The sequence below is a fragment of the Meles meles genome, chromosome 6, assembly GCF_922984935.1.
Source record: "Meles meles chromosome 6, mMelMel3.1 paternal haplotype, whole genome shotgun sequence".
Taxonomy (NCBI): domain Eukaryota; kingdom Metazoa; phylum Chordata; class Mammalia; order Carnivora; family Mustelidae; genus Meles; species Meles meles.
In genome coordinates, this window is record NC_060071.1 from 24814409 (window position 1) to 24838964 (window position 24556).

Consider the following 24556-nt stretch of genomic DNA (forward strand, 5'->3'; position numbering starts at 1 on the left):
CCCCCTCCCTCCTTAGGCCCCCATCCCCAAGCGAGGATCTGGCCCTGACCACCAAGTCTTGCATCGCCCAGCCCCGCCGCCAGGTCCCATGCCTCAGGAAGCCGGGGTATGGCGCTGTCCTGAGAGCAGCCTCGGTAAGCAGCTTCTGGGTGGTAGGGGACCTCCCGCGTCGCCTCGGGCGTGCTTGGGTCAATGATGAGAACTCATATGGTCTCGAAGAGCGATGAGGACCTAAAAATCACGCTCAATAGGATTACGCTGAGGCCCAAGGCAGGGGACCGTGCCGGGGTCAGCCTCCCCCAGAGCGTCGGGGCAGTGAGGGTGCGCTGCAGGTGGCCGCGGGAGGAGAACCACCTCTCGAGGCTCTCTGCTGTGGCCCCCGGACGTCGGTGCACCTGCGGGTGCCGACGGGGTGTTCTGGCGTTCCAGCTGGTCTACCGACCCAGGCCTCTTCCCCGGACAGCTGCCCGAGAGCCAGGGCTTAGCCACCCTTGTGTCCTTGTGTCTTTCAGCGGGCCTGGCTGGCAAGGTTCTTGGCGCGTCTCCCACCAGGAGAGGTGAGCGGAAGCCTCTGGGCTCCGAGGGAGGCCCCAGACCCCTTGGCCTGGCATCGGGAAGCGGGGACCCCAGCAGGGACTCCGCAGCTGGGCCTGGGCTGGGGATGCGGGTCCTCATTGTCCGGACGGCACCGAAGTCCCCGTGAGCGTGTGCCCCTGAGCCATCCCAGGGGCAGGGATCGCGAAACGTGGGCCGGGGGGCTGACAAGGCCTGGAAAGCGCGGGCTGGCCGCCCAAGGCCCAGGTGCACCCGAGGCCTCCTGATCAATTGCGGCGTGTCCGGGGGGCCCAGAAAGGGAGTGGACGTGAGACCCGTGGTCTCGGAGGCCACTGTGCCCTTGAGCAATACCTTGTTGCTCAAGGCCCGGCCCATGGCAGGTTTCTGCGGGCTGCACTGGCCCGAGCTCCTGTCCCGTCCTGCAGACGACCAAGGCGTTTGGGGCCCCGGGAGGCCACTTCCGAAGAGCCCACGAGGATTCGTTGAGCTGGCCAGACGGCACGGTTCCACTGGGGCGGGGGGGCAGAAACTGCACGTCCCAGGCCACAGCAGCCGTTGGGGCTCAGCCTCTCACCTGAGACTCTCAAGCACCCGGGATAGGGTCGTGGTGAAGCGGCACTGCACGGGCCGAGTCAGGTCCCTCGTCCAGAGCGGCCAGCGGGCGGTGTGCCTTGCTGCCGTGGTGGAGAGTGACCTGGCTTTCCCCGCTCGGCCGTGGGGGAGCCCTGGGCCCCGGCAACCTTTGGCTTCCCGGGCAGGGGCTCAGGTCCTTGGCTCCCAGGTGGCTCCAGGAGAGGGTGGGCGGCGTCCTGGCCAAACCTCCCGGGCCGCCGCTCTTGGCTCGCCACTCCGGGAGACAGCGGGGACCCGGCCAAAGCCCTGTGGTCCATGCCATGGTCAGGGGCCGTTCTCCAGAAGGCTGGGCTCCCACAGGGACCACGGTCTCCATTGCTTTGGGATGCCCCGGAAAGGGCAGCCGGGCCCTTGGGCCCGGCTCCTTCCTGGCGGACACCTGCCATGCTTGGCTCCGAACTCTGCCGGGCCCCCAGTGGCCAGGACTCCGGGAAAGGGGGCCCTGGGCCGCACGGCAGGCGCTTCAGACCAGGACGTTTGGACAGCTGGTCTCTCCGTCTCTCCTTAGAAACCCATCCACAATCGAGAAGCTCGCCCAGATGAGCACGTCTTGCTTGGCCCCGCCCTGCCCAGAGGTCTCACGTCTCAGGACCCGGGGGCATGGACGCGGTGCGGAATGCAGCCCCGGTAAGCAGCTTCGGGGTGCCCCGAGGCCGCACGCATCGCCACCAGCTTGCTTGGGTCAGTGATGAGAACTCAAGTGGTCTCGAAGAGCGATGATGACCTAAAAATCATGCTCAATAGGATTACGCTGAGGCCCAAGACAGGCGTCTGTGCCGGGATCAGCCTCCCCCAGACCCTGGGGACCCTGGAGGTGCGCCGCAGTTGTGGGCGTGAGGCCATCGTACCCTCGGGGCTCCCCGTGCTGGCCCTGGCCTGTCTGTGCCCGTCAGGGGTCCGCTCGAGGTCGTGAGGCGTTCCGCCCGGCCTCCGGACCCAATCCACCTCGCAGGACAGCTCCCTCGGTGCCATTGCTTAGGAGACCGTTGCCCCTTGTGTCTTTCAGCGGGCCTCGGGGGCCGGAACTTGGTGCGGCGTGACCCAAGAGAGGTGAGTGGAAGACTCTGGGCCTGCAGGGAGATGCCAGGCGCCATGGGCATTGTCCGCGGAGCCCGGATCCCCGCACGGGCCCCGGCTCCAGCACTGTGCTAGGGATGGGGGCTGTGGTGGCCCACACAGCGTGGACCTGCCCATGCACAGCCGCCCTTCAGCAATCCCACGTGCAGGGAATGGGAAAGTTGGGCCAGGTCACTGGCAACGACTGGGGGCTGGGGGCATGCCGCCGTCGTCCCACATGGACCTGAGGCCTCCTTGTACGTCCAGCTGTGTCCTGTGCGCCCGAGAAGAGAGCGGACGTGAGTCCCTTGGTGTCAGGGCCCTCTGTCCCCTTCAGCGAGTGGTTGTCGCTCGAGTCACCCCAGCCGATGGTTCTGGAGAGGGCTGGAGAGGGCAGAGCTCATGAAGAATGCAGCAGACGCCCAAGTGTAAGCAGGGCACGGGAGGCTGCTGAAGTACAGCCCTCGAATGTTTCCTCGGATTTCCCGAGTCAGCAAGGTTTCCCTGGCCCAGGGGAAGAGTGGCGAGCCCCGGGCCACAGCAGGCCATGGGGCTGAGCCGGTCCTCTGAGGCCCCCAGAGGAAGCGCCGCCACAAGGGGAGAGTCAGGACCCTCCTGCAGGGCGGGCCGCGGTCTCCCGCCTTGCGCTGCTTGGTGGGAGACGGTGAGACGCGATTCCCTTTTTCGCCCTGGGCGATCAGGGCCTGGGGGCCACCGCTGGCTGCGAGTGCCAGGGCCCGGGTCCCTAGACCACCGCTGTCCCCATGGGTGGGAAGGCGTCCTTCGGGCCCTCACATCCGGGTGCGCCACGCTTTGCTTGGGGCCCCGGCAGACATCGGGGGAGCACTGGAAATCCCTGTGCTCCAGGCCAGGCTCTGGGGCCTTTCTCAGCAAGGGGAGGCTCCCGCGGGGGCCCGGATCTCCGTGGATTTGGGAAGGCCAGGGATGGGCAGCGGGTCCCTTGTGTCCTGCCCCTTGCCCGCGGACCCGAGCCCTGGGTGGGTCAGCCGCCCGCCTGGACAGCACCGGCCAGGGCTTCGGGCTGGAGAGTTCTTGGCGGCATGGCACGGGCCAGCGAGCACGCCGTTCCGACGGCCGGCCTCCCCCTCCCTCCTTAGGCCCCCATCCCCAAGCGAGGATCTGGCCCTGACCACCAGGTCTTGCATCGCCCAGCCCCGCCGCCAGGTCCCATGCCTCAGGAAGCCGGGGTATGGTGCTGTCCTGAGAGCAGCCTCGGTAAGCAGCTTCTGGGTGGTAGGGGACCTCCCGCGTCGCCTCGGGCGTGCTTGGGTCAATGATGAGAACTCATATGGTCTCGAAGAGCGATGAGGACCTAAAAATCACGCTCAATAGGATTACGCTGAGGCCCAAGGCAGGGGACCGTGCCGGGGTCAGCCTCCCCCAGAGCGTCGGGGCAGTGAGGGTGCGCTGCAGGTGGCCGCGGGAGGAGAACCACCTCTCGAGGCTCTCTGCTGTGGCCCCCGGACGTCGGTGCACCTGCGGGTGCCGACGGGGTGTTCTGGCGTTCCAGCTGGTCTACCGACCCAGGCCTCTTCCCCGGACAGCTGCCCGAGAGCCAGGGCTTAGCCACCCTTGTGTCCTTGTGTCTTTCAGCGGGCCTGGCTGGCAAGGTTCTTGGCGCGTCTCCCACCAGGAGAGGTGAGCGGAAGCCTCTGGGCTCCGAGGGAGGCCCCAGACCCCTTGGCCTGGCATCGGGAAGCGGGGACCCCAGCAGGGACTCCGCAGCTGGGCCTGGGCTGGGGATGCGGGTCCTCATTGTCCGGACGGCACCGAAGTCCCCGTGAGCGTGTGCCCCTGAGCCATCCCAGGGGCAGGGATCGCGAAACGTGGGCCGGGGGGCTGACAAGGCCTGGAAAGCGCGGGCTGGCCGCCCAAGGCCCAGGTGCACCCGAGGCCTCCTGATCAATTGCGGCGTGTCCGGGGGGCCCAGAAAGGGAGTGGACGTGAGACCCGTGGTCTCGGAGGCCACTGTGCCCTTGAGCAACACCTTGTTGCTCAAGGCCCGGCCCATGGCAGGTTTCTGCGGGCTGCACTGGCCCGAGCTCCTGTCCCGTCCTGCAGACGACCAAGGCGTTTGGGGCCCCGGGAGGCCACTTCCGAAGAGCCCACGAGGATTCGTTGAGCTGGCCAGACGGCACGGTTCCACTGGGGCGGGGGGGCAGAAACTGCACGTCCCAGGCCACAGCAGCCGTTGGGGCTCAGCCTCTCACCTGAGACTCTCAAGCACCCGGGATAGGGTCGTGGTGAAGCGGCACTGCACGGGCCGAGTCAGGTCCCTCGTCCAGAGCGGCCAGCGGGCGGTGTGCCTTGCTGCCGTGGTGGAGAGTGACCTGGCTTTCCCCGCTCGGCCGTGGGGGAGCCCTGGGCCCCGGCAACCTTTGGCTTCCCGGGCAGGGGCTCAGGTCCTTGGCTCCCAGGTGGCTCCAGGAGAGGGTGGGCGGCGTCCTGGCCAAACCTCCCGGGCCGCCGCTCTTGGCTCGCCACTCCGGGAGACAGCGGGGACCCGGCCAAAGCCCTGTGGTCCATGCCATGGTCAGGGGCCGTTCTCCAGAAGGCTGGGCTCCCACAGGGACCACGGTCTCCATTGCTTTGGGATGCCCCGGAAAGGGCAGCCGGGCCCTTGGGCCCGGCTCCTTCCTGGCGGACACCTGCCATGCTTGGCTCCGAACTCTGCCGGGCCCCCAGTGGCCAGGACTCCGGGAAAGGGGGCCCTGGGCCGCACGGCAGGCGCTTCAGACCAGGACGTTTGGACAGCTGGTCTCTCCGTCTCTCCTTAGAAACCCATCCACAATCGAGAAGCTCGCCCAGATGAGCACGTCTTGCTTGGCCCCGCCCTGCCCAGAGGTCTCACGTCTCAGGACCCGGGGGCATGGACGCGGTGCGGAATGCAGCCCCGGTAAGCAGCTTCGGGGTGCCCCGAGGCCGCACGCATCGCCACCAGCTTGCTTGGGTCAGTGATGAGAACTCAAGTGGTCTCGAAGAGCGATGATGACCTAAAAATCATGCTCAATAGGATTACGCTGAGGCCCAAGACAGGCGTCTGTGCCGGGATCAGCCTCCCCCAGACCCTGGGGACCCTGGAGGTGCGCCGCAGTTGTGGGCGTGAGGCCATCGTACCCTCGGGGCTCCCCGTGCTGGCCCTGGCCTGTCTGTGCCCGTCAGGGGTCCGCTCGAGGTCGTGAGGCGTTCCGCCCGGCCTCCGGACCCAATCCACCTCGCAGGACAGCTCCCTCGGTGCCATTGCTTAGGAGACCGTTGCCCCTTGTGTCTTTCAGCGGGCCTCGGGGGCCGGAACTTGGTGCGGCGTGACCCAAGAGAGGTGAGTGGAAGACTCTGGGCCTGCAGGGAGATGCCAGGCGCCATGGGCATTGTCCGCGGAGCCCGGATCCCCGCACGGGCCCCGGCTCCAGCACTGTGCTAGGGATGGGGGCTGTGGTGGCCCACACAGCGTGGACCTGCCCATGCACAGCCGCCCTTCAGCAATCCCACGTGCAGGGAATGGGAAAGTTGGGCCAGGTCACTGGCAACGACTGGGGGCTGGGGGCATGCCGCCGTCGTCCCACATGGACCTGAGGCCTCCTTGTACGTCCAGCTGTGTCCTGTGCGCCCGAGAAGAGAGCGGACGTGAGTCCCTTGGTGTCAGGGCCCTCTGTCCCCTTCAGCGAGTGGTTGTCGCTCGAGTCACCCCAGCCGATGGTTCTGGAGAGGGCTGGAGAGGGCAGAGCTCATGAAGAATGCAGCAGACGCCCAAGTGTAAGCAGGGCACGGGAGGCTGCTGAAGTACAGCCCTCGAATGTTTCCTCGGATTTCCCGAGTCAGCAAGGTTTCCCTGGCCCAGGGGAAGAGTGGCGAGCCCCGGGCCACAGCAGGCCATGGGGCTGAGCCGGTCCTCTGAGGCCCCCAGAGGAAGCGCCGCCACAAGGGGAGAGTCAGGACCCTCCTGCAGGGCGGGCCGCGGTCTCCCGCCTTGCGCTGCTTGGTGGGAGACGGTGAGACGCGATTCCCTTTTTCGCCCTGGGCGATCAGGGCCTGGGGGCCACCGCTGGCTGCGAGTGCCAGGGCCCGGGTCCCTAGACCACCGCTGTCCCCATGGGTGGGAAGGCGTCCTTCGGGCCCTCACATCCGGGTGCGCCACGCTTTGCTTGGGGCCCCGGCAGACATCGGGGGAGCACTGGAAATCCCTGTGCTCCAGGCCAGGCTCTGGGGCCTTTCTCAGCAAGGGGAGGCTCCCGCGGGGGCCCGGATCTCCGTGGATTTGGGAAGGCCAGGGATGGGCAGCGGGTCCCTTGTGTCCTGCCCCTTGCCCGCGGACCCGAGCCCTGGGTGGGTCAGCCGCCCGCCTGGACAGCACCGGCCAGGGCTTCGGGCTGGAGAGTTCTTGGCGGCATGGCACGGGCCAGCGAGCACGCCGTTCCGACGGCCGGCCTCCCCCTCCCTCCTTAGGCCCCCATCCCCAAGCGAGGATCTGGCCCTGACCACCAGGTCTTGCATCGCCCAGCCCCGCCGCCAGGTCCCATGCCTCAGGAAGCCGGGGTATGGTGCTGTCCTGAGAGCAGCCTCGGTAAGCAGCTTCTGGGTGGTAGGGGACCTCCCGCGTCGCCTCGGGCGTGCTTGGGTCAATGATGAGAACTCATATGGTCTCGAAGAGCGATGAGGACCTAAAAATCACGCTCAATAGGATTACGCTGAGGCCCAAGGCAGGGGACCGTGCCGGGGTCAGCCTCCCCCAGAGCGTCGGGGCAGTGAGGGTGCGCTGCAGGTGGCCGCGGGAGGAGAACCACCTCTCGAGGCTCTCTGCTGTGGCCCCCGGACGTCGGTGCACCTGCGGGTGCCGACGGGGTGTTCTGGCGTTCCAGCTGGTCTACCGACCCAGGCCTCTTCCCCGGACAGCTGCCCGAGAGCCAGGGCTTAGCCACCCTTGTGTCCTTGTGTCTTTCAGCGGGCCTGGCTGGCAAGGTTCTTGGCGCGTCTCCCACCAGGAGAGGTGAGCGGAAGCCTCTGGGCTCCGAGGGAGGCCCCAGACCCCTTGGCCTGGCATCGGGAAGCGGGGACCCCAGCAGGGACTCCGCAGCTGGGCCTGGGCTGGGGATGCGGGTCCTCATTGTCCGGACGGCACCGAAGTCCCCGTGAGCGTGTGCCCCTGAGCCATCCCAGGGGCAGGGATCGCGAAACGTGGGCCGGGGGGCTGACAAGGCCTGGAAAGCGCGGGCTGGCCGCCCAAGGCCCAGGTGCACCCGAGGCCTCCTGATCAATTGCGGCGTGTCCGGGGGGCCCAGAAAGGGAGTGGACGTGAGACCCGTGGTCTCGGAGGCCACTGTGCCCTTGAGCAACACCTTGTTGCTCAAGGCCCGGCCCATGGCAGGTTTCTGCGGGCTGCACTGGCCCGAGCTCCTGTCCCGTCCTGCAGACGACCAAGGCGTTTGGGGCCCCGGGAGGCCACTTCCGAAGAGCCCACGAGGATTCGTTGAGCTGGCCAGACGGCACGGTTCCACTGGGGCGGGGGGGCAGAAACTGCACGTCCCAGGCCACAGCAGCCGTTGGGGCTCAGCCTCTCACCTGAGACTCTCAAGCACCCGGGATAGGGTCGTGGTGAAGCGGCACTGCACGGGCCGAGTCAGGTCCCTCGTCCAGAGCGGCCAGCGGGCGGTGTGCCTTGCTGCCGTGGTGGAGAGTGACCTGGCTTTCCCCGCTCGGCCGTGGGGGAGCCCTGGGCCCCGGCAACCTTTGGCTTCCCGGGCAGGGGCTCAGGTCCTTGGCTCCCAGGTGGCTCCAGGAGAGGGTGGGCGGCGTCCTGGCCAAACCTCCCGGGCCGCCGCTCTTGGCTCGCCACTCCGGGAGACAGCGGGGACCCGGCCAAAGCCCTGTGGTCCATGCCATGGTCAGGGGCCGTTCTCCAGAAGGCTGGGCTCCCACAGGGACCACGGTCTCCATTGCTTTGGGATGCCCCGGAAAGGGCAGCCGGGCCCTTGGGCCCGGCTCCTTCCTGGCGGACACCTGCCATGCTTGGCTCCGAACTCTGCCGGGCCCCCAGTGGCCAGGACTCCGGGAAAGGGGGCCCTGGGCCGCACGGCAGGCGCTTCAGACCAGGACGTTTGGACAGCTGGTCTCTCCGTCTCTCCTTAGAAACCCATCCACAATCGAGAAGCTCGCCCAGATGAGCACGTCTTGCTTGGCCCCGCCCTGCCCAGAGGTCTCACGTCTCAGGACCCGGGGGCATGGACGCGGTGCGGAATGCAGCCCCGGTAAGCAGCTTCGGGGTGCCCCGAGGCCGCACGCATCGCCACCAGCTTGCTTGGGTCAGTGATGAGAACTCAAGTGGTCTCGAAGAGCGATGATGACCTAAAAATCATGCTCAATAGGATTACGCTGAGGCCCAAGACAGGCGTCTGTGCCGGGATCAGCCTCCCCCAGACCCTGGGGACCCTGGAGGTGCGCCGCAGTTGTGGGCGTGAGGCCATCGTACCCTCGGGGCTCCCCGTGCTGGCCCTGGCCTGTCTGTGCCCGTCAGGGGTCCGCTCGAGGTCGTGAGGCGTTCCGCCCGGCCTCCGGACCCAATCCACCTCGCAGGACAGCTCCCTCGGTGCCATTGCTTAGGAGACCGTTGCCCCTTGTGTCTTTCAGCGGGCCTCGGGGGCCGGAACTTGGTGCGGCGTGACCCAAGAGAGGTGAGTGGAAGACTCTGGGCCTGCAGGGAGATGCCAGGCGCCATGGGCATTGTCCGCGGAGCCCGGATCCCCGCACGGGCCCCGGCTCCAGCACTGTGCTAGGGATGGGGGCTGTGGTGGCCCACACAGCGTGGACCTGCCCATGCACAGCCGCCCTTCAGCAATCCCACGTGCAGGGAATGGGAAAGTTGGGCCAGGTCACTGGCAACGACTGGGGGCTGGGGGCATGCCGCCGTCGTCCCACATGGACCTGAGGCCTCCTTGTACGTCCAGCTGTGTCCTGTGCGCCCGAGAAGAGAGCGGACGTGAGTCCCTTGGTGTCAGGGCCCTCTGTCCCCTTCAGCGAGTGGTTGTCGCTCGAGTCACCCCAGCCGATGGTTCTGGAGAGGGCTGGAGAGGGCAGAGCTCATGAAGAATGCAGCAGACGCCCAAGTGTAAGCAGGGCACGGGAGGCTGCTGAAGTACAGCCCTCGAATGTTTCCTCGGATTTCCCGAGTCAGCAAGGTTTCCCTGGCCCAGGGGAAGAGTGGCGAGCCCCGGGCCACAGCAGGCCATGGGGCTGAGCCGGTCCTCTGAGGCCCCCAGAGGAAGCGCCGCCACAAGGGGAGAGTCAGGACCCTCCTGCAGGGCGGGCCGCGGTCTCCCGCCTTGCGCTGCTTGGTGGGAGACGGTGAGACGCGATTCCCTTTTTCGCCCTGGGCGATCAGGGCCTGGGGGCCACCGCTGGCTGCGAGTGCCAGGGCCCGGGTCCCTAGACCACCGCTGTCCCCATGGGTGGGAAGGCGTCCTTCGGGCCCTCACATCCGGGGGCGCCACGCTTTGCTTGGGGCCCCGGCAGACATCGGGGGAGCACTGGAAATCCCTGTGCTCCAGGCCAGGCTCTGGGGCCTTTCTCAGCAAGGGGAGGCTCCCGCGGGGGCCCGGATCTCCGTGGATTTGGGAAGGCCAGGGATGGGCAGCGGGTCCCTTGTGTCCTGCCCCTTGCCCGCGGACCCGAGCCCTGGGTGGGTCAGCCGCCCGCCTGGACAGCACCGGCCAGGGCTTCGGGCTGGAGAGTTCTTGGCGGCATGGCACGGGCCAGCGAGCACGCCATTCCGACGGCCGGCCTCCCCCTCCCTCCTTAGGCCCCCATCCCCAAGCGAGGATCTGGCCCTGACCACCAGGTCTTGCATCGCCCAGCCCCGCCGCCAGGTCCCATGCCTCAGGAAGCCGGGGTATGGTGCTGTCCTGAGAGCAGCCTCGGTAAGCAGCTTCTGGGTGGTAGGGGACCTCCCGCGTCGCCTCGGGCGTGCTTGGGTCAATGATGAGAACTCATATGGTCTCGAAGAGCGATGAGGACCTAAAAATCACGCTCAATAGGATTACGCTGAGGCCCAAGGCAGGGGACCGTGCCGGGGTCAGCCTCCCCCAGAGCGTCGGGGCAGTGAGGGTGCGCTGCAGGTGGCCGCGGGAGGAGAACCACCTCTCGAGGCTCTCTGCTGTGGCCCCCGGACGTCGGTGCACCTGCGGGTGCCGACGGGGTGTTCTGGCGTTCCAGCTGGTCTACCGACCCAGGCCTCTTCCCCGGACAGCTGCCCGAGAGCCAGGGCTTAGCCACCCTTGTGTCCTTGTGTCTTTCAGCGGGCCTGGCTGGCAAGGTTCTTGGCGCGTCTCCCACCAGGAGAGGTGAGCGGAAGCCTCTGGGCTCCGAGGGAGGCCCCAGACCCCTTGGCCTGGCATCGGGAAGCGGGGACCCCAGCAGGGACTCCGCAGCTGGGCCTGGGCTGGGGATGCGGGTCCTCATTGTCCGGACGGCACCGAAGTCCCCGTGAGCGTGTGCCCCTGAGCCATCCCAGGGGCAGGGATCGCGAAACGTGGGCCGGGGGGCTGACAAGGCCTGGAAAGCGCGGGCTGGCCGCCCAAGGCCCAGGTGCACCCGAGGCCTCCTGATCAATTGCGGCGTGTCCGGGGGGCCCAGAAAGGGAGTGGACGTGAGACCCGTGGTCTCGGAGGCCACTGTGCCCTTGAGCAACACCTTGTTGCTCAAGGCCCGGCCCATGGCAGGTTTCTGCGGGCTGCACTGGCCCGAGCTCCTGTCCCGTCCTGCAGACGACCAAGGCGTTTGGGGCCCCGGGAGGCCACTTCCGAAGAGCCCACGAGGATTCGTTGAGCTGGCCAGACGGCACGGTTCCACTGGGGCGGGGGGGCAGAAACTGCACGTCCCAGGCCACAGCAGCCGTTGGGGCTCAGCCTCTCACCTGAGACTCTCAAGCACCCGGGATAGGGTCGTGGTGAAGCGGCACTGCACGGGCCGAGTCAGGTCCCTCGTCCAGAGCGGCCAGCGGGCGGTGTGCCTTGCTGCCGTGGTGGAGAGTGACCTGGCTTTCCCCGCTCGGCCGTGGGGGAGCCCTGGGCCCCGGCAACCTTTGGCTTCCCGGGCAGGGGCTCAGGTCCTTGGCTCCCAGGTGGCTCCAGGAGAGGGTGGGCGGCGTCCTGGCCAAACCTCCCGGGCCGCCGCTCTTGGCTCGCCACTCCGGGAGACAGCGGGGACCCGGCCAAAGCCCTGTGGTCCATGCCATGGTCAGGGGCCGTTCTCCAGAAGGCTGGGCTCCCACAGGGACCACGGTCTCCATTGCTTTGGGATGCCCCGGAAAGGGCAGCCGGGCCCTTGGGCCCGGCTCCTTCCTGGCGGACACCTGCCATGCTTGGCTCCGAACTCTGCCGGGCCCCCAGTGGCCAGGACTCCGGGAAAGGGGGCCCTGGGCCGCACGGCAGGCGCTTCAGACCAGGACGTTTGGACAGCTGGTCTCTCCGTCTCTCCTTAGAAACCCATCCACAATCGAGAAGCTCGCCCAGATGAGCACGTCTTGCTTGGCCCCGCCCTGCCAAGGGCGTGAGAGGTCTCACGTCTCAGGACCCGGGGGCATGGACGCGGTGCGGAATGCAGCCCCGGTAAGCAGCTTCGGGGTGCCCCGAGGCCGCACGCATCGCCACCAGCTTGCTTGGGTCAGTGATGAGAACTCAAGTGGTCTCGAAGAGCGATGATGACCTAAAAATCATGCTCAATAGGATTACGCTGAGGCCCAAGACAGGCGTCTGTGCCGGGATCAGCCTCCCCCAGACCCTGGGGACCCTGGAGGTGCGCCGCAGTTGTGGGCGTGAGGCCATCGTACCCTCGGGGCTCCCCGTGCTGGCCCTGGCCTGTCTGTGCCCGTCAGGGGTCCGCTCGAGGTCGTGAGGCGTTCCGCCCGGCCTCCGGACCCAATCCACCTCGCAGGACAGCTCCCTCGGTGCCATTGCTTAGGAGACCGTTGCCCCTTGTGTCTTTCAGCGGGCCTCGGGGGCCGGAACTTGGTGCGGCGTGACCCAAGAGAGGTGAGTGGAAGACTCTGGTCCTGCAGGGAGATGCCAGGCGCCATGGGCATTGTCCGCGGAGCCCGGATCCCCGCACGGGCCCCGGCTCCAGCACTGTGCTAGGGATGGGGGCTGTGGTGGCCCACACAGCGTTGACCTGCCCATGCACAGCCGCCCTTCAGCAATCCCACGTGCAGGGAATGGGAAAGTTGGGCCAGGTCACTGGCAACGACTGGGGGCTGGGGGCATGCCGCCGTCGTCCCACATGGACCTGAGGCCTCCTTGTACGTCCAGCTGTGTCCTGTGCGCCCGAGAAGAGAGCGGACGTGAGTCCCTTGGTGTCAGGGCCCTCTGTCCCCTTCAGCGAGTGGTTGTCGCTCGAGTCACCCCAGCCGATGGTTCTGGGGCTGGAGAGGGCAGAGCTCATGAAGAATGCAGCAGACGCCCAAGTGTAAGCAGGGCACGGGAGGCTGCTGAAGTACAGCCCTCGAATGTTTCCTCGGATTTCCCGAGTCAGCAAGGTTTCCCTGGCCCAGGGGAAGAGTGGCGAGCCCCGGGCCACAGCAGGCCATGGGGCTGAGCCGGTCCTCTGAGGCCCCCAGAGGAAGCGCCGCCACAAGGGGAGAGTCAGGACCCTCCTGCAGGGCGGGCCGCGGTCTCCCGCCTTGCGCTGTTTGGTGGGAGACGGTGAGACGCGATTCCCTTTTTCGCCCTGGGCGATCAGGGCCTGGGGGCCACCGTTGGCTGCGAGTGCCAGGGCCCGGGTCCCTAGACCACCGCGGTCCCCATGTGTGGGAAGGCGTCCTTCGGGCCCTCACTTCCGGGTGCGCCACGCTTTGCTTGGGGCCCCGGCAGACATCGGGGGAGCACTGGAAATCCCTGTGCTCCAGGCCATGCTCTGGGGCCTTTCCTAGCAAGGGGAGGCTCCCACGGGCCCCGGATCTCCGTGGATTTGGGAAGGCCAGGGATGGGCAGCGGGTCCCTTGTGTCCTGCCCCTTGCCCGCGGACCCGAGCCCTGGGTGGGTCAGCCGCCCGCCTGGACAGCACCGGCCAGGGCTTCGGGCTGGAGAGTTCTTGGCGGCATGGCACGGGCCAGCGAGCACGCCGTTCCGACGGCCGGCCTCCCCCTCCCTCCTTAGGCCCCCATCCCCAAGCGAGGATCTGGCCCTGACCACCAAGTCTTGCATCGCCCAGCCCCGCCGCCAGGTCCCATGCCTCAGGAAGCCGGGGTATGGCGCTGTCCTGAGAGCAGCCTCGGTAAGCAGCTTCTGGGTGGTAGGGGACCTCCCGCGTCGCCTCGGGCGTGCTTGGGTCAATGATGAGAACTCATATGGTCTCGAAGAGCGATGAGGACCTAAAAATCACGCTCAATAGGATTACGCTGAGGCCCAAGGCAGGGGACCGTGCCGGGGTCAGCCTCCCCCAGAGCGTCGGGGCAGTGAGGGTGCGCTGCAGGTGGCCGCGGGAGGAGAACCACCTCTCGAGGCTCTCTGCTGTGGCCCCCGGACGTCGGTGCACCTGCGGGTGCCGACGGGGTGTTCTGGCGTTCCAGCTGGTCTACCGACCCAGGCCTCTTCCCCGGACAGCTGCCCGAGAGCCAGGGCTTAGCCACCCTTGTGTCCTTGTGTCTTTCAGCGGGCCTGGCTGGCAAGGTTCTTGGCGCGTCTCCCACCAGGAGAGGTGAGCGGAAGCCTCTGGGCTCCGAGGGAGGCCCCAGACCCCTTGGCCTGGCATCGGGAAGCGGGGACCCCAGCAGGGACTCCGCAGCTGGGCCTGGGCTGGGGATGCGGGTCCTCATTGTCCGGACGGCACCGAAGTCCCCGTGAGCGTGTGCCCCTGAGCCATCCCAGGGGCAGGGATCGCGAAACGTGGGCCGGGGGGCTGACAAGGCCTGGAAAGCGCGGGCTGGCCGCCCAAGGCCCAGGTGCACCCGAGGCCTCCTGATCAATTGCGGCGTGTCCGGGGGGCCCAGAAAGGGAGTGGACGTGAGACCCGTGGTCTCGGAGGCCACTGTGCCCTTGAGCAACACCTTGTTGCTCAAGGCCCGGCCCATGGCAGGTTTCTGCGGGCTGCACTGGCCCGAGCTCCTGTCCCGTCCTGCAGACGACCAAGGCGTTTGGGGCCCCGGGAGGCCACTTCCGAAGAGCCCACGAGGATTCGTTGAGCTGGCCAGACGGCACGGTTCCACTGGGGCGGGGGGGCAGAAACTGCACGTCCCAGGCCACAGCAGCCGTTGGGGCTCAGCCTCTCACCTGAGACTCTCAAGCACCCGGGATAGGGTCGTGGTGAAGCGGCACTGCACGGGCCGAGTCAGGTCCCTCGTCCAGAGCGGCCAGCGGGCGGTGTGCCTTGCTGCCGTGGTGGAGAGTGACCTGGCTTTCCCCGCTCGGCCGTGGGGGAGCCCTGGGCCCCGGCAACCTTTGGCTTCCCGGGCAGGGGCTCAGGTCCTTGGCTCCCAGGTGGCTCCAGGAGAGGGTGGGCGGCGTCCTGGCCAAACCTCCCGGGCCGCCGCTCTTGGCTCGCCACTCCGGGAGACAGCGGGGACCCGGCCAAAGCCCTGTGGTCCATGCCATGGTCAGGGGCCGTTCTCCAGAAGGCTGGGCTCCCACAGGGACCACGGTCTCCATTGCTTTGGGATGCCCCGGAAAGGGCAGCCGGGCCCTTGGGCCCGGCTCCTTCCTGGCGGACACCTGCCATGCTTGGCTCCGAACTCTGCCGGGCCCCCAGTGGCCAGGACTCCGGGAAAGGGGGCCCTGGGCCGCACGGCAGGCGCTTCAGACCAGGACGTTTGGACAGCTGGTCTCTCCGTCTCTCCTTAGAAACCCATCCACAATCGAGAAGCTCGCCCAGATGAGCACGTCTTGCTTGGCCCCGCCCTGCCAAGGGCGTGAGAGGTCTCACGTCTCAGGACCCGGGGGCATGGACGCGGTGCGGAATGCAGCCCCGGTAAGCAGCTTCGGGGTGCCCCGAGGCCGCACGCATCGCCACCAGCTTGCTTGGGTCAGTGATGAGAACTCAAGTGGTCTCGAAGAGCGATGATGACCTAAAAGTCATGCTCAATAGGATTACGCTGAGGCCCAAGACAGGCGTCTGTGCCGGGATCAGCCTCCCCCAGACCCTGGGGACCCTGGAGGTGCGCCGCAGTTGTGGGCGTGAGGCCATCGTACCCTCGGGGCTCCCCGTGCTGGCCCTGGCCTGTCTGTGCCCGTCAGGGGTCCGCTCGAGGTCGTGAGGCGTTCCGCCCGGCCTCCGGACCCAATCCACCTCGCAGGACAGCTCCCTCGGTGCCATTGCTTAGGAGACCGTTGCCCCTTGTGTCTTTCAGCGGGCCTCGGGGGCCGGAACTTGGTGCGGCGTGACCCAAGAGAGGTGAGTGGAAGACTCTGGGCCTGCAGGGAGATGCCAGGCGCCATGGGCATTGTCCGCAGAGCCCGGATCCCCGCACGGGCCCCGGCTCCAGCACTGTGCTAGGGATGGGGGCTGTGGTGGCCCACACAGCGTGGACCTGCCCATGCACAGCCGCCCTTCAGCAATCCCACGTGCAGGGAATGGGAAAGTTGGGCCAGGTCACTGGCAACGACTGGGGGCTGGGGGCATGCCGCCGTCGTCCCACATGGACCTGAGGCCTCCTTGTACGTCCAGCTGTGTCCTGTGCGCCCGAGAAGAGAGCGGACGTGAGTCCCTTGGTGTCAGGGCCCTCTGTCCCCTTCAGCGAGTGGTTGTCGCTCGAGTCACCCCAGCCGATGGTTCTGGGGCTGGAGAGGGCAGAGCTCATGAAGAATGCAGCAGACGCCCAAGTGTAAGCAGGGCACGGGAGGCTGCTGAAGTACAGCCCTCGAATTTTTCCTCGGATTTCCCGAGTCAGCAAGGTTTCCCTGGCCCAGGGGAAGAGTGGCGAGCCCCGGGCCACAGCAGGCCATGGGGCTGAGCCGGTCCTCTGAGGCCCCCAGAGGAAGCGCCGCCACAAGGGGAGAGTCAGGACCCTCCTGCAGGGCGGGCCGCGGTCTCCCGCCTTGCGCTGCTTGGTGGGAGACGGTGAGACGCGATTCCCTTTTTCGCCCTGGGCGATCAGGGCCTGGGGGCCACCGCTGGCTGCGAGTGCCAGGGCCCGGGTCCCTAGACCACCGCGGTCCCCATGTGTGGGAAGGCGTCCTTCGGGCCCTCACTTCCGGGTGCGCCACGCTTTGCTTGGGGCCCCGGCAGACATCGGGGGAGCACTGGAAATCCCTGTGCTCCAGGCCATGCTCTGGGGCCTTTCCTAGCAAGGGGAGGCTCCCACGGGGGCCCGGATCTCCGTGGATTTGGGAAGGCCAGGGATGGGCAGCGGGTCCCTTGTGTCCTGCCCCTTGCCCGCGGACCCGAGCCCTGGGTGGGTCAGCCGCCCGCCTGGACAGCACCGGCCAGGGCTTCGGGCTGGAGAGTTCTTGGCGGCATGGCACGGGCCAGCGAGCACGCCGTTCCGACGGCCGGCCTCCCCCTCCCTCCTTAGGCCCCCATCCCCAAGCGAGGATCTGGCCCTGACCACCAAGTCTTGCATCGCCCAGCCCCGCCGCCAGGTCCCATGCCTCAGGAAGCCGGGGTATGGCGCTGTCCTGAGAGCAGCCTCGGTAAGCAGCTTCTGGGTGGTAGGGGACCTCCCGCGTCGCCTCGGGCGTGCTTGGGTCAATGATGAGAACTCATATGGTCTCGAAGAGCGATGAGGACCTAAAAATCACGCTCAATAGGATTACGCTGAGGCCCAAGGCAGGGGACCGTGCCGGGGTCAGCCTCCCCCAGAGCGTCGGGGCAGTGAGGGTGCGCTGCAGGTGGCCGCGGGAGGAGAACCACCTCTCGAGGCTCTCTGCTGTGGCCCCCGGACGTCGGTGCACCTGCGGGTGCCGACGGGGTGTTCTGGCGTTCCAGCTGGTCTACCGACCCAGGCCTCTTCCCCGGACAGCTGCCCGAGAGCCAGGGCTTAGCCACCCTTGTGTCCTTGTGTCTTTCAGCGGGCCTGGCTGGCAAGGTTCTTGGCGCGTCTCCCACCAGGAGAGGTGAGCGGAAGCCTCTGGGCTCCGAGGGAGGCCCCAGACCCCTTGGCCTGGCATCGGGAAGCGGGGACCCCAGCAGGGACTCCGCAGCTGGGCCTGGGCTGGGGATGCGGGTCCTCATTGTCCGGACGGCACCGAAGTCCCCGTGAGCGTGTGCCCCTGAGCCATCCCAGGGGCAGGGATCGCGAAACGTGGGCCGGGGGGCTGACAAGGCCTGGAAAGCGCGGGCTGGCCGCCCAAGGCCCAGGTGCACCCGAGGCCTCCTGATCAATTGCGGCGTGTCCGGGGGGCCCAGAAAGGGAGTGGACGTGAGACCCGTGGTCTCGGAGGCCACTGTGCCCTTGAGCAACACCTTGTTGCTCAAGGCCCGGCCCATGGCAGGTTTCTGCGGGCTGCACTGGCCCGAGCTCCTGTCCCGTCCTGCAGACGACCAAGGCGTTTGGGGCCCCGGGAGGCCACTTCCGAAGAGCCCACGAGGATTCGTTGAGCTGGCCAGACGGCACGGTTCCACTGGGGCGGGGGGGCAGAAACTGCACGTCCCAGGCCACAGCAGCCGTTGGGGCTCAGCCTCTCACCTGAGACTCTCAAGCACCCGGGATAGGGTCGTGGTGAAGCGGCACTGCACGGGCCGAGTCAGGTCCCTCGTCCAGAGCGGCCAGCGGGCGGTGTGCCTTGCTGCCGTGGTGGAGAGTGACCTGGCTTTCCCCGCTCGGCCGTGGGGGAGCCCTGGGCCCCGGCAACCTTTGGCTTCCCGGGCAGGGGCTCAGGTCCTTGGCTCCCAGGTGGCTCCAGGAGAGGGTGGGCGGCGTCCTGGCCAAACCTCCCGGGCCGCCGCTCTTGGCTCGCCACTCCGGGAGACAGCGGGGACCCGGCCAAAGCCCTGTGGTCCATGCCATGGTCAGGGGCCGTTCTCCAGAAGGCTGGGCTCCCACAGGGACCACGGTCTCCATTGCTTTGGGATGCCCCGGAAAGGGCAGCCGGGCCCTTGGGCCCGGCTCCTTCCTGGCGGACACCTGCCATGCTTGGCTCCGAACTCTGCCGGGCCCCCAGTGGCCAGGACTCCGGGAAAGGGGGCCCTGGGCCGCACGGCAGGCGCTTCAGACCAGGACGTTTGGACAGCTGGTCTCTCCGTCTCTCCTTAGAAACCCATCCACAATCGAGAAGCTCGCCCAGATGAGCACGTCTTGCTTGGCCCCGCCCTGCCCAGAGGTCTCACGTCTCAGGACCCGGGGGCATGGACGCGGTGCGGAATGCAGCCCCGGTAAGCAGCTTCGGGGTGCCCCGAGGCCGCACGCATCGCCACCAGCTTGCTTGGGTCAGTGATGAGAACTCAAGTGGTCTCGAAGAGCGATGATGACCTAAAAATCATGCTCAATAGGATTACGCTGAGGCCCAAGACAGGCGTCTGTGCCGGGATCAGCCTCCCCCAGACCCTGGGGACCCTGGAGGTGCGCCGCAGTTGTGGGCGTGAGGCCATCGTACCCTCGGGGCTCCCCGTGCTGGCCCTGGCCTGTCTGTGCCCGTCAGGGGTCCGCTCGAGGTCGTGAGGCGTTCCGCCCGGCCTCCGGACCCAATCCACCTCGCAGGACAGCTCCCTCGGTGCCATTGCTTAGGAGACCGTTGCCCCTTGTGTCTTTCAGCGGGCCTCGGGGGCCGGAACTTGGTGCGGCGTGACCCAAGAGAGGTGAGTGGAAGACTCTGGGCCTGCAGGGAGATGCCAGGCGCCATGGGCATTGTCCGCGGAGCCCGGATCCCCGCACGGGCCCCGGCTCCAGCACTGTGCTAGGGATGGGGGCTGTGGTGGCCCACACAGCGTGGACCTGCCCATGCACAGCCGCCCTTCAGCAATCCCACGTGCAGGGAATGGGAAAGTTGGGCCAGGTCACTGGCAACGACTGGGGGCTGGGGGCATGCCGCCGTCGTCCCACATGGACCTGAGGCCTCCTTGTACGTCCAGCTGTGTCCTGTGCGCCCGAGAAGAGAGCGGACGTGAGTCCCTTGGTGTCAGGGCCCTCTGTCCCCTTCAGCGAGTGGTTGTCGCTCGAGTCACCCCAGCCGATGGTTCTGGGGCTGGAGAGGGCAGAGCTCATGAAGAATGCAGCAGACGCCCAAGTGTAAGCAGGGCACGGGAGGCTGCTGAAGTACAGCCCTCGAATGTTTCCTCGGATTTCCCGAGTCAGCAAGGTTTCCCTGGCCCAGGGGAAGAGTGGCGAGCCCCGGGCCACAGCAGGCCATGGGGCTGAGCCGGTCCTCTGAGGCCCCCAGAGGAAGCGCCGCCACAAGGGGAGAGTCAGGACCCTCCTGCAGGGCGGGCCGCGGTCTCCTGCCTTGCGCTGCTTGGTGGGAGACGGTGAGACGCGATTCCCTTTTTCGCCCTGGGCGATCAGGGCCTGGGGGCCACCGCTGGCTGCGAGTGCCAGGGCCCGGGTCCCTAGACCACCGCGGTCCCCATGTGTGGGAAGGCGTCCTTCGGGCCCTCACTTCCGGGTGCGCCACGCTTTGCTTGGGGCCCCGGCAGACATCGGGGGAGCACTGGAAATCCCTGTGCTCCAGGCCATACTCTGGGGCCTTTCCTAGCAAGGGGAGGCTCCCACGGGCCCCGGATCTCCGTGGATTTGGGAAGGCCAGGGATGGGCAGCGGGTCCCTTGTGTCCTGCCCCTTGCCCGCGGACCCGAGCCCTGGGTGGGTCAGCCGCCCGCCTGGACAGCACCGGCCAGGGCTTCGGGCTGGAGAGTTCTTGGCGGCATGGCACGGGCCAGCGAGCACGCCGTTCCGACGGCCGGCCTCCCCCTCCCTCCTTAGGCCCCCATCCCCAAGCGAGGATCTGGCCCTGACCACCAAGTCTTGCATCGCCCAGCCCCGCCGCCAGGTCCCATGCCTCAGGAAGCCGGGGTATGGCGCTGTCCTGAGAGCAGCCTCGGTAAGCAGCTTCTGGGTGGTAGGGGACCTCCCGCGTCGCCTCGGGCGTGCTTGGGTCAATGATGAGAACTCATATGGTCTCGAAGAGCGATGAGGACCTAAAAATCACGCTCAATAGGATTACGCTGAGGCCCAAGGCAGGGGACCGTGCCGGGGTCAGCCTCCCCCAGAGCGTCGGGGCAGTGAGGGTGCGCTGCAGGTGGCCGCGGGAGGAGAACCACCTCTCGAGGCTCTCTGCTGTGGCCCCCGGACGTCGGTGCACCTGCGGGTGCCGACGGGGTGTTCTGGCGTTCCAGCTGGTCTACCGACCCAGGCCTCTTCCCCGGACAGCTGCCCGAGAGCCAGGGCTTAGCCACCCTTGTGTCCTTGTGTCTTTCAGCGGGCCTGGCTGGCAAGGTTCTTGGCGCGTCTCCCACCAGGAGAGGTGAGCGGAAGCCTCTGGGCTCCGAGGGAGGCCCCAGACCCCTTGGCCTGGCATCGGGAAGCGGGGACCCCAGCAGGGACTCCGCAGCTGGGCCTGGGCTGGGGATGCGGGTCCTCATTGTCCGGACGGCACCGAAGTCCCCGTGAGCGTGTGCCCCTGAGCCATCCCAGGGGCAGGGATCGCGAAACGTGGGCCGGGGGGCTGACAAGGCCTGGAAAGCGCGGGCTGGCCGCCCAAGGCCCAGGTGCACCCGAGGCCTCCTGATCAATTGCGGCGTGTCCGGGGGGCCCAGAAAGGGAGTGGACGTGAGACCCGTGGTCTCGGAGGCCACTGTGCCCTTGAGCAACACCTTGTTGCTCAAGGCCCGGCCCATGGCAGGTTTCTGCGGGCTGCACTGGCCCGAGCTCCTGTCCCGTCCTGCAGACGACCAAGGCGTTTGGGGCCCCGGGAGGCCACTTCCGAAGAGCCCACGAGGATTCGTTGAGCTGGCCAGACGGCACGGTTCCACTGGGGCGGGGGGGCAGAAACTGCACGTCCCAGGCCACAGCAGCCGTTGGGGCTCAGCCTCTCACCTGAGACTCTCAAGCACCCGGGATAGGGTCGTGGTGAAGCGGCACTGCACGGGCCGAGTCAGGTCCCTCGTCCAGAGCGGCCAGCGGGCGGTGTGCCTTGCTGCCGTGGTGGAGAGTGACCTGGCTTTCCCCGCTCGGCCGTGGGGGAGCCCTGGGCCCCGGCAACCTTTGGCTTCCCGGGCAGGGGCTCAGGTCCTTGGCTCCCAGGTGGCTCCAGGAGAGGGTGGGCGGCGTCCTGGCCAAACCTCCCGGGCCGCCGCTCTTGGCTCGCCACTCCGGGAGACAGCGGGGACCCGGCCAAAGCCCTGTGGTCCATGCCATGGTCAGGGGCCGTTCTCCAGAAGGCTGGGCTCCCACAGGGACCACGGTCTCCATTGCTTTGGGATGCCCCGGAAAGGGCAGCCGGGCCCTTGGGCCCGGCTCCTTCCTGGCGGACACCTGCCATGCTTGGCTCCGAACTCTGCCGGGCCCCCAGTGGCCAGGACTCCGGGAAAGGGGGCCCTGGGCCGCACGGCAGGCGCTTCAGACCAGGACGTTTGGACAGCTGGTCTCTCCGTCTCTCCTTAGAAACCCATCCACAATCGAGAAGCTCGCCCAGATGAGCACGTCTTGCTTGGCCCCGCCCTGCCCAGAGGTCTCACGTCTCAGGACCCGGGGGCATGGACGCGGTGCGGAATGCAGCCCCGGTAAGCAGCTTCGGGGTGCCCCGAGGCCGCACGCATCGCCACCAGCTTGCTTGGGTCAGTGATGAGAACTCAAGTGGTCTCGAAGAGCGATGATGACCTAAAAATCATGCTCAATAGGATTACGCTGAGGCCCAAGACAGGCGTCTGTGCCGGGATCAGCCTCCCCCAGACCCTGGGGACCCTGGAGGTGCGCCGCAGTTGTGGGCGTGAGGCCATCGTACCCTCGGGGCTCCCCGTGCTGGCCCTGGCCTGTCTGTGCCCGTCAGGGGTCCGCTCGAGGTCGTGAGGCGTTCCGCCCGGCCTCCGGACCCAATCCACCTCGCAGGACAGCTCCCTCGGTGCCATTGCTTAGGAGACCGTTGCCCCTTGTGTCTTTCAGCGGGCCTCGGGGGCCGGAACTTGGTGCGGCGTGACCCAAGAGAGGTGAGTGGAAGACTCTGGGCCTGCAGGGAGATGCCAGGCGCCATGGGCATTGTCCGCGGAGCCCGGATCCCCGCACGGGCCCCGGCTCCCGCACTGTGCTAGGGATGGGGGCTGTAGTGGCCCACACAGCGTTGACCTGCCCATGCACAGCCGCCCTTCAGCAATCCCACGTGCAGGGAATGGGAAAGTTGGGCCAGGTCACTGGCAACGACTGGGGGCTGGGGGCATGCCGCCGTCGTCCCACATGGACCTGAGGCCTCCTTGTACGTCCAGCTGTGTCCTGTGCGCCCGAGAAGAGAGCGGACGTGAGTCCCTTGGTGTCAGGGCCCTCTGTCCCCTTCAGCGAGTGGTTGTCGCTCGAGTCACCCCAGCCGATGGTTCTGGGGCTGGAGAGGGCAGAGCTCATGAAGAATGCAGCAGACGCCCAAGTGTAAGCAGGGCACGGGAGGCTGCTGAAGTACAGCCCTCGAATGTTTCCTCGGATTTCCCGAGTCAGCAAGGTTTCCCTGGCCCAGGGGAAGAGTGGCGAGCCCCGGGCCACAGCAGGCCATGGGGCTGAGCCGGTCCTCTGAGGCCCCCAGAGGAAGCGCCGCCACAAGGGGAGAGTCAGGACCCTCCTGCAGGGCGGGCCGCGGTCTCCTGCCTTGCGCTGCTTGGTGGGAGACGGTGAGACGCGATTCCCTTTTTCGCCCTGGGCGATCAGGGCCTGGGGGCCACCGTTGGCTGCGAGTGCCAGGGCCCGGGTCCCTAGACCACCGCGGTCCCCATGTGTGGGAAGGCGTCCTTCGGGCCCTCACTTCCGGGTGCGCCACGCTTTGCTTGGGGCCCCGGCAGACATCGGGGGAGCACTGGAAATCCCTGTGCTCCAGGCCATGCTCTGGGGCCTTTCCTAGCAAGGGGAGGCTCCCACGGGGGCCCGGATCTCCGTGGATTTGGGAAGGCCAGGGATGGGCAGCGGGTCCCTTGTGTCCTGCCCCTTGCCCGCGGACCCGAGCCCTGGGTGGGTCAGCCGCCCGCCTGGACAGCACCGGCCAGGGCTTCGGGCTGGAGAGTTCTTGGCGGCATGGCACGGGCCAGCGAGCACGCCGTTCCGACGGCCGGCCTCCCCCTCCCTCCTTAGGCCCCCATCCCCAAGCGAGGATCTGGCCCTGACCACCAAGTCTTGCATCGCCCAGCCCCGCCGCCAGGTCCCATGCCTCAGGAAGCCGGGGTATGGCGCTGTCCTGAGAGCAGCCTCGGTAAGCAGCTTCTGGGTGGTAGGGGACCTCCCGCGTCGCCTCGGGCGTGCTTGGGTCAATGATGAGAACTCATATGGTCTCGAAGAGCGATGAGGACCTAAAAATCACGCTCAATAGGATTACGCTGAGGCCCAAGGCAGGGGACCGTGCCGGGGTCAGCCTCCCCCAGAGCGTCGGGGCAGTGAGGGTGCGCTGCAGGTGGCCGCGGGAGGAGAACCACCTCTCGAGGCTCTCTGCTGTGGCCCCCGGACGTCGGTGCACCTGCGGGTGCCGACGGGGTGTTCTGGCGTTCCAGCTGGTCTACCGACCCAGGCCTCTTCCCCGGACAGCTGCCCGAGAGCCAGGGCTTAGCCACCCTTGTGTCCTTGTGTCTTTCAGCGGGCCTGGCTGGCAAGGTTCTTGGCGCGTCTCCCACCAGGAGAGGTGAGCGGAAGCCTCTGGGCTCCGAGGGAGGCCCCAGACCCCTGGGCCTGGCATCGGGAAGCGGGGACCCCAGCAGGGACTCCGCAGCTGGGCCTGGGCTGGGGATGCGGGTCCTCATTGTCCGGACGTCACCGAAGTCCCCGTGAGCGTGTGCCCCTGAGCCATCCCAGGGGCAGGGATCGCGAAACGTGGGCCGGGGGGCTGACAAGGCCTGGAAAGCGCGGGCTGGCCGCCCAAGGCCCAGGTGCACCCGAGGCCTCCTGATCAATTGCGGCGTGTCCGGGGGGCCCAGAAAGGGAGTGGACGTGAGACCCGTGGTCTCGGAGGCCACTGTGCCCTTGAGCAACACCTTGTTGCTCAAGGCCCGGCCCATGGCAGGTTTCTGCGGGCTGCACTGGCCCGAGCTCCTGTCCCATCCTGCAGACGACCAAGGCGTTTGGGGCCCCGGGAGGCCACTTCCGAAGAGCCCACGAGGATTCGTTGAGCTGGCCAGACGGCACGGTTCCACTGGGGCGGGGGGGCAGAAACTGCACGTCCCAGGCCACAGCAGCCGTTGGGGCTCAGCCTCTCACCTGAGAC

At 67.6% G+C, this 24556-nt stretch overlaps 15 non-coding genes across 15 annotated transcripts; all 15 read left to right on the forward strand.

Annotated features, from left to right (window-relative positions):
* The first annotated feature begins 186 nt into the window (after positions 1-186).
* On the forward strand, positions 187-267 carry LOC123945541. Its single transcript, XR_006819362.1, has one exon. It is a non-coding gene; the product is annotated as a small nucleolar RNA SNORD115 (small nucleolar RNA).
* Positions 268-1867: 1600 nt separating this feature from the next.
* LOC123944984 lies at positions 1868-1948 on the forward strand. The gene has a single exon (XR_006818909.1). It is a non-coding gene; the product is annotated as a small nucleolar RNA SNORD115 (small nucleolar RNA).
* Positions 1949-3532: 1584 nt separating this feature from the next.
* LOC123945542 lies at positions 3533-3613 on the forward strand. The gene has a single exon (XR_006819363.1). It is a non-coding gene; the product is annotated as a small nucleolar RNA SNORD115 (small nucleolar RNA).
* Positions 3614-5213: 1600 nt separating this feature from the next.
* LOC123944985 lies at positions 5214-5294 on the forward strand. Its single transcript, XR_006818910.1, has one exon. It is a non-coding gene; the product is annotated as a small nucleolar RNA SNORD115 (small nucleolar RNA).
* A 1584-nt stretch (positions 5295-6878) lies between these two features.
* LOC123945543 lies at positions 6879-6959 on the forward strand. Its single transcript, XR_006819364.1, has one exon. It is a non-coding gene; the product is annotated as a small nucleolar RNA SNORD115 (small nucleolar RNA).
* Positions 6960-8559: 1600 nt separating this feature from the next.
* Positions 8560-8640, forward strand: LOC123944986. The gene has a single exon (XR_006818911.1). It is a non-coding gene; the product is annotated as a small nucleolar RNA SNORD115 (small nucleolar RNA).
* Positions 8641-10224: 1584 nt separating this feature from the next.
* LOC123945544 lies at positions 10225-10305 on the forward strand. Its single transcript, XR_006819365.1, has one exon. It is a non-coding gene; the product is annotated as a small nucleolar RNA SNORD115 (small nucleolar RNA).
* Positions 10306-11913: 1608 nt separating this feature from the next.
* LOC123944987 lies at positions 11914-11994 on the forward strand. The gene has a single exon (XR_006818912.1). It is a non-coding gene; the product is annotated as a small nucleolar RNA SNORD115 (small nucleolar RNA).
* Positions 11995-13573: 1579 nt separating this feature from the next.
* On the forward strand, positions 13574-13654 carry LOC123945545. Its single transcript, XR_006819366.1, has one exon. It is a non-coding gene; the product is annotated as a small nucleolar RNA SNORD115 (small nucleolar RNA).
* Positions 13655-15262: 1608 nt separating this feature from the next.
* Positions 15263-15343, forward strand: LOC123945068. The gene has a single exon (XR_006818989.1). It is a non-coding gene; the product is annotated as a small nucleolar RNA SNORD115 (small nucleolar RNA).
* Positions 15344-16923: 1580 nt separating this feature from the next.
* Positions 16924-17004, forward strand: LOC123945546. The gene has a single exon (XR_006819367.1). It is a non-coding gene; the product is annotated as a small nucleolar RNA SNORD115 (small nucleolar RNA).
* A 1600-nt stretch (positions 17005-18604) lies between these two features.
* On the forward strand, positions 18605-18685 carry LOC123944988. The gene has a single exon (XR_006818913.1). It is a non-coding gene; the product is annotated as a small nucleolar RNA SNORD115 (small nucleolar RNA).
* Positions 18686-20264: 1579 nt separating this feature from the next.
* On the forward strand, positions 20265-20345 carry LOC123945547. Its single transcript, XR_006819368.1, has one exon. It is a non-coding gene; the product is annotated as a small nucleolar RNA SNORD115 (small nucleolar RNA).
* A 1600-nt stretch (positions 20346-21945) lies between these two features.
* LOC123944989 lies at positions 21946-22026 on the forward strand. Its single transcript, XR_006818914.1, has one exon. It is a non-coding gene; the product is annotated as a small nucleolar RNA SNORD115 (small nucleolar RNA).
* A 1580-nt stretch (positions 22027-23606) lies between these two features.
* On the forward strand, positions 23607-23687 carry LOC123945548. The gene has a single exon (XR_006819369.1). It is a non-coding gene; the product is annotated as a small nucleolar RNA SNORD115 (small nucleolar RNA).
* Positions 23688-24556: the final 869 nt, after the last annotated feature.